This window comes from Cololabis saira, chromosome 12 (genome assembly GCF_033807715.1).
Source record: "Cololabis saira isolate AMF1-May2022 chromosome 12, fColSai1.1, whole genome shotgun sequence".
Lineage (NCBI taxonomy): Eukaryota > Metazoa > Chordata > Actinopteri > Beloniformes > Belonidae > Cololabis > Cololabis saira.
Genome location: NC_084598.1, coordinates 30,952,423 through 30,960,515, shown reverse-complemented (window position 1 = coordinate 30,960,515; position 8,093 = coordinate 30,952,423).

Sequence of the window (8,093 nt, the reverse complement as noted above, 5' to 3'; positions counted from 1 at the left end):
TTACAGGGGACTTTTATCCTCCTGAAGCACAAAAAAGAGAGACTATACTAAATGTACAGTAGTATAACACTACAGAAGTGCAAATCACTATGAAAGGACATGTCCTTTAAGAGTGGTGCTAAGTAAAAGAACATATACTAAATAATAAAGAGAAAATGACAAGCCAACAGTAGTAAAAAAAAAAATGTATACAATTTTGGAGATGTTGCCATATTATTAAATCATTTCAAATACGAAAAGAACATGTACAATATACAGTAAATGAGACATGAGTACACGTGTACAAGAGTCATTGGCATAAATAATCTTTCAAACGGAACAGAGAAGTGAATAGCAATAATTACTTGTCATCGGTTATTTTTAGTGTAGCATACATGTGCTCAAAATACAATCTCGGGCCACTTTATTTGGTACACCTGGTATACACTTTATCAGCTAAACCTAAATAGTGGTGAGTGTACACTCACATTTGCCAGAAAGGCGGCATTTCTTGAGTGTACACACACACATACCTTTGTTAGGTATACCAGGGATAAGTAATAAGGTGGCCAGTGAGTGTACATATTCTGCACCAATTTCCTCTTTGTCTTTCAGCTTTTCTTGCTCTGTCACACCAACTAAATGGATATTGTCAGCTTCATTTCAAGCATCCGTCTTGTACTGTAGATGCTTTTTATGTGTCCAAACCATCTCTGTCTAACCTCTCTTACTTTAACAAGATGTCTAATTCTGGCCGGTCCTCTGATGCTTGTGTTTTATTCCAACATGTTCACAACTATAAACCTATAATTTTATTACAGACACATTTTTTTCCCGAGTTAAAAAATGTTGGCACAGTTGGTGAATTTTATAGGTTTACTGATGATAGGATTCAAGAGTTAGTGGCAAGGGCCCACACATGTGATATCAGTGTAGCACAGGCACAGATGAGTCATTTTGCTCTGTACATTGCTGGATTTCATTGCATGTACATATTATCATGATTGATATTCTTGATATTTTCCTGGTTGACCAGTTCTGGTATTTCTGTGGCCAGTGCTGATCATTGTTTAAAAAAACAAACAAAGATAGATTGATGACTGGAAAAAAAAAGGCCTTTAATATTATCACTGTATTTTCTGTTTGTAGTTAAGAGAGTAAGAAATGGGTATGGATGGTAATAAACCTTTTGATCAAACAACAAGCCAGAGGTAAAACACTTTGCCACAGACCTGCATGTTCTCAATTCACAACACTTCTTGTCTCTCGAGGCAACATGGTGACTCACCATACCCTACAGCTGGAAGATCCCATCTCAAATTTTAAGGACTTTTTTGTGTGGAGTTTGCATGCTCCTCCTGCACTTTCTTGGGGTTTCTGTTTGTACTCTGGCTTCTTTGTCCTGTCAAAAGATGTTATATTTCAAACTTAAAAAGTTTTTCCATATAAAACATTGCATCTAGTAAAATACTACTCAGGAGCTCATTTCATTTTGTAAAATTTCAGTTTTTAATTCACTTTGGAAAATGATTTTTTTTTAAACATTTTCTCAATGCAACTATCAGTTTAAGGAAACTAAATACGATGCCTGTTGAAGTGACGAGGGAGGTCTCTTACTTGATTAAAATGATCATTCAGCCTTATTTTATGTTTGGTTTATTAGCCACTAGATGGCAGCAGATTTTAACTCAAAGCTGCTTTGGGTGAATTAGCTGGTACACTTACATCAAAAACTAACTAATGAAAAGCAAACATTACTTTGAATAGTGTTTCAACAGAATCATAAAGAAAAAAATAAAATCTGTCCTTGAATAAAATGATAGAACCTTCAACTTTTTGTTGCACAGCTATTTGAGGCAATTCCTGCGATCAAGCAGATTAAGCACCTGTAGTATTGTGCGCCAGGTATTGTGGTCCACTTCTTGTGAAGAAACTGCTCCATTTGTCTCTGATTTGAAGGGTTTCTCCAGTCTGCTTGTTTAAGCTCTTTCCACAAATGTTCAGGGCTACTTTAGAATAGTCCAAAACATTGCCATTCAGCTGTGTGTTTTCAATCATTATCTGTTGAGAGGCTCCATGACCTACGACTGAGACCAAGCTTTTTAACACTGGGTAGCACACTTCACTCCAGAATACCTTAATGATCTTAAGATTTTATTGTACCCTGTTAATACTCATGAAAGATAATGTCACTTTCGCAAGGTGCACTTCAAAAAAATTACATATTTACGTCATATATTCAACTCTAAAGTAAATATAAAAAGCTCAAACACTGAAAATAAAATAAAAGGCCTACACACATATAGGGAATTATCTTTTACAGCTTTTCATGATTGATTTATTGATTTGAAAACCATATGGACCATTACATACGGAACCCAATCATCCCAGTTGGAAGCAAATTACTCCAATTTGTGGTTGACAGATGCAGTTATTGTCTCTATTTTATACATTTCCATTGTGATTTCCAACCATACCTTCAGAGTTGAGCTCTGTTGTGACAGCCATTTCTTGGTGAGGGTCTTTTTAAAAAAAAACCAGGCATTAACAGTGCATTAAATATTTATCACTTTTTGACTATTCCTGAGGTACTATATGTACTCGTGAAGCATAACCTCTCAAAGAGGGCTGCACGTTCAAAAATGTCTTGTAGGGCTTTATGTATTGTGTCTGTGTCTCTCTTCTCTCTGTTCTTCATTCTCTCTGTCTGTTTTCTCTTATCCTGCTCTGCCCAGCTGGCCTCAGGCAGGTCCTGCTGGTATGAGCCTGGTCCTGCTCAAAGTTTCTTAAAGGGGAAATTTTCCTTGCCACTGTTTGGTTTAAGGTTTATCTCCCACTAGGGGAAATTTTTTTACCTGCCATTTTTTATGTTATGTTCATGTAATAATTGTTAGGGGTTCATGTTCTGAGTCTCTGGAAAACGCCTAGAGACCCAGCGTCTAATAAAACTTATGTATCTTAGTCCAATAATTCTTTAGCGGGAAGTTCTTTAATGGGGAGTTTTCTTCATGTCAGTGCTGGTGTGTCATGCTTTAAGTTTTCTTAATCTACGGGATCTGCAACCCCCCCTCCCAAAACATTGCCATTCAGCTGTGTGTTTTCAATCATTATCTGTTGAGAGGCTCCATGACCTACGACTGAGACCAAGCTTTTTAACACTGGGTAGCACACTTCACTCCAGAATACCTTAATGATCTTAAGATTTTATTGTACCCTGTTAATACTCATGAAAGATAATGTCACTTTCGCAAGGTGCACTTCAAAAAAATTACATATTTACGTCATATATTCAACTCTAAAGTAAATATAAAAAGCTCAAACACTGAAAATAAAATAAAAGGCCTACACACATATAGGGAATTATCTTTTACAGCTTTTCATGATTGATTTATTGATTTGAAAACCATATGGACCATTACATACGGAACCCAATCATCCCAGTTGGAAGCAAATTACTCCAATTTGTGGTTGACAGATGCAGTTATTGTCTCTATTTTATACATTTCCATTGTGATTTCCAACCATACCTTCAGAGTTGAGCTCTGTTGTGACAGCCATTTCTTGGTGAGGGTCTTTTTAAAAAAAAAAACCAGGCATTAACAGTGCATTAAATATTTATCACTTTTTGACTATTCCTGAGGTACTATATGTACTCGTGAAGCATAACCTCTCAAAGAGGGCTGCACGTTCAAAAATGTCTTGTAGGGCTTGATGTATTGTGTCTGTGTCTCTCTTCTCTCTGTTCTTCATTCTCTCTGTCTGTTTTCTCTTTTCCTGCTCTGCCCAGCTGGCCTCAGGCAGGTCCTGCCGGTATGAGCCTGGTCCTGCTCAAAGTTTCTTAAAGGGGAAATTTTCCTTGCCACTGTTTGGTTTAAGGTTTATCTCCCACTAGGGAAAATTTTTTTACCTGCCATTTTTAGGGCCCGAGCACCTTCAGTGCGAAGGCCCTATTGTATCTGTAGGAATTTTTCTTTCTTTCTTTCTTTCTTTTTTCTTCTGACGAAAGGAGGGCCTTTTTGCCCCCCTAAACGTGCCCAAAAAGTCACCAAATTTTGCATGCAAGTCAGGCCTGGCGAAAAATTTGATATTTAATGGTTTGCATTAATGGGCGTGGCAAAATGGCTCAACAGCGCCCCCTTGAAAACTTTGTGCCTCAAGCCCCAGAATGCGGTATGTCGTACACGCACGAAAATCGGTACACACCTGTATCATGGCGCAACTGAAAGAAAAGTCTCTTGGCGTCATGCCCGAAACCGAACAGGAAGTCGGCCATTTTGAATTAGTTGTGTCATTTTGGCGAAATTTATGCCATTCCTTCGAAAGTTAATTCAGCCCGAACCGTAACGTGCACCCAAGTGTGTTATACATCAAAATGTGCGTCTCCATCCTGCGACTACACGCATTACTTTTCTCTTTCAAAAGCGTTACCGTGGCGACGCTAGACGCCAAAAAGCGCGGCCACCCTTCATCTGGTTGGTTCAGACAGATAAAACTTTGCGCCTCAAGCCCCATAATACGGTTTGACGTACATGAACGAAAATTGGTACACTCCTGTATCATGTCGCAAGTAAAAGAAAAGTCTCTTGGCGCCATGGCCGAAACCGAACAGGAAGTCGGCCATTTTGAACATTCTGAATTAATTGCGTAATTTTGGAGCAATATATGCCATTCCTTCGAGAGTTAATTCAGCCCGAACCGTATCGTGAACCCAGATGTGTTATACATCAAAATGTGCGTCTCCATCCTGCGACTACACGCATTACTTTTCTCTTTCAAAAGTGTTACCGTGGCAACGCTAGACGCCAACAAGCGGACCCCCCCTTCATCTGATTGGTCCATATTTGATAGTTCCCCAAAAGGCACCAAATTTGGCATGCAAGCCAGGCCTGGCGATAAATTTGATCTTTCATGGTTTGCATTAATGGGCATGGCAAAATGGCTCAACAGCGCCCCCCGGAAAACTTTGTGCCTCAAGCCCCACAATACGGTTTGACGTACATGCATGAAAATCGGTACACACCTGCATCATGTTGCAACTTAAAGAAAAGGCTCTTGGCGCCATGGCCGAAACTGAACAGGAAGTCAGCCATTTTTAATTTATTGTGTAATTTTGGCGAAATTTATGCCATTCCTTCGGCAGTTAATTCAGCCCGAACCGTAACGTGCACCCAGGTGTGTTATACATCAAAATGTGCGTCTACATCCTGCGACACCACGCATTACTTTTCTCTTTCAAAAGTATTACCGTGGCGACGCTAGACGCCAAAAGGCGCGCCCCCCCTTCATGTGATTGGTCCATATTTGATAGTTCTCCAAAAGTCACCAAATTTTGCATGCAAGCCAGACTAGGCGATAAATTCGATATTTCATGGTTTGCATTAATGGGCGTGGCCTAACGGCTCAACAGCGCCCCCTAGAATACTTTTATCTGCCATAACTTTTGAATGGTTTGACATAGGAAGTTGTGGGTGGTGTCATGGGACTCTGTAATGAGTCCTTAAGCTTCGTTGGCCTTAATTAGCCCCGCCCCTTCTTCTGATTGGTTGTCCCGATTTCCTGCTATAACATTGGAATGGTTTGACATAGAGAGTCGTGGGTGGTGTCATCAGATTCTTTATGGAGTCCTTGACCTTCATTGGCCAGAATTAGCCCCGCCTCTTCTTCTGATTGGTTGTCCCTTTTTTCTGCTATAACTTTTTAATGGTTTGACATAGGAAGTCGTGGGTGGTGTCATGGGACTTTGTACTGAGTTCTTAAGCTTCGTTGGCCTTAATTAGCCCCGCCCCTTCTTCTGATTGGTTGTCCCGATTTTCTGCTATAACTTTGGAATGGTTTAACATAGAGAGTCGTGGGTGGTGTCATGGGACTCTGTAATGAGTCCTTAAGCTTAGTTGGCTTTAATTAGCCCCGCCCCTTCTTCTGATTGGTTGTCCCGATTTTCTGCTATAACTTTGGAATGGTTTGACATAGGGAGTCGTGGGTGGGGTCATCAGATTCTGTATGGAGTCCTTGACCTTCATTGGCCTGAATTAGCCCCGCCCCTTCTTCTGATTGGTTGTCCCTTTTTTCTGCTATAACTTTTGAATGGTTTGACATAGGAAGTTGTGGGTGGTGTCTTTTCTGATATGCTTATGGGGGGCGGTGGCCGTGAGTGCGAGGGCCCGTTCATCGCTGCTTGCAGCTTTAATTTATGTTATGTTCATGTAATAATTGTTAGGGGTTCATGTTCTGAGTCTCTGGAAAGCGCCTAGAGACCCAGCGTCTAATAAAACTTCTGTTTTATTAGACGCTATATAAATAAAATTGAATTGAATTGAATTGAATGTATCCCAGTCCAATAATTCTTTAGCGGGAAGTTCTTTAATGGGGGGTTTTCCTCATGTCAGTGCTGGTGTGTCATGCTTTAAGTTTTCTTAATTTACGGGATCTGCAACCCCCCCTCACCACACACACATTCACACACACCTTTTTCCTATACTTGTCCCTCTTGCCAGTTCAAGTGTTATTGATAACTCTTTTATTTGACAATTTAAACTGCTATATCATGTCTTTCATTTAGGGTTTAAGGTATGGTCTGCTATTAACTGTTAATATTTCCAATAATACTGTACTCGATTCTATCCACTTCTGTGCCTGTGTTTTGAGTATTAGCAATATCTGTGAGTCTTTAATAAAATAAAATAAATAATGGAGCAAAAGGTCATTGTCTTTTTTCCTTCTTTCTTTCAGGAAACTTGAACCACTGTAAAATTAAAAAACGTCACTCTATTTGTCTGAGCTTTTAATTTGTGCTGACGCATTTTATCCTGAAAGTGTATCAGACATGTCTTTCAATTTATACTACTACAATTGCAGCTTTACTATTGTTCTGCAGTCTCTCCTCCTCCTTTTGCACTTGCAGGCTTTTCATGAGTGTATTCTAATAGCACACACATTAATGTGCATCATTGATGGATGTTGGCAACTGATCCGATATCTATAAACATTAGGAGTGATATGAGATTATTACAGACAACAGATCAATATGTACTAAACTTTAATCAACACCAGAAACTGTTTTGGCATTTCTTATTTGTTATGTTAGGATTTTAGTGAATCATTTTTGCTTAAAAACTGTTATATTCCCTGCTCTGAACTAAACTTAAGGTTTAGCAAAACCTAAACCTCTTGTGGTGAAACCAAAGCTTTGATTCCGAGAAAACAGAGTTTTCTGACCTTTTTTATATTTCATCTTGTAAAGGAGGCAAACACAGGAAGCCACACATGTCTCCCGCCCTGATCCATCCACCTGGATGCTCAGCACTACTTCTCATGATAAACAATGAAGATTTGCTGCTGCTGAGGAGTAATTGAACTTTTTTTTTTAAACACTCAGAGCATCATTCATCTTTTTTTTCTTGCTTACATCTTCTATTGTTTTACCGTATGTAGCTACTGTGGGCAGTAGATGAAGACATTGTGACCACTGCCACTTATTACACACATTTGATTATATAAAATCTGATATTGACTTGAAATTTCCTATTAATTAGTCGACTGTAATATTGCAGCTCTAGTTACAAATGTTGTTTATGCTAAAAGACAACTTCTGATAAATTAGTATGATGTCTTTTGATTTCTCTTCTTTAAATTAGTAAGTATTTCCTGCGTAATCTAGTTCTACGCCATATTAACTCCCCCTCCGACAGCAAATGCTGAGATCAGCAACGCTAAATGCAGTATTATCTTTTTTTTTCATCTTTAAATTGTTATACTCAGAATGAACTCAGATTTTAAGGCATAAATTGTCTGTTTGAAAATGCTGCTCGCCAATTGAAATGTTATTGTTTATTAGATATTTTTCAAGTATTGTTTTTTTTAGTTTATGTGTCAATAAGCTGTAGGTTGGACAGTCTCTCTCTCTTTCACTCACACAAAAGCTGCTTTTGCAACAGATTTACTTTACATATTTGGTTGCCATAAATCATCGCACTGTTTTCTCTAAATCTGTGTCATACATTTGGAACGTAGCTGCTGTTATTGCTTCTTTTAGCTTTTGCATTGATCATTCTTCTGTACTCACACCAGCTCTTTAATGGCCTCACAGCATGAATATTAGATACACTTCCCTTCAC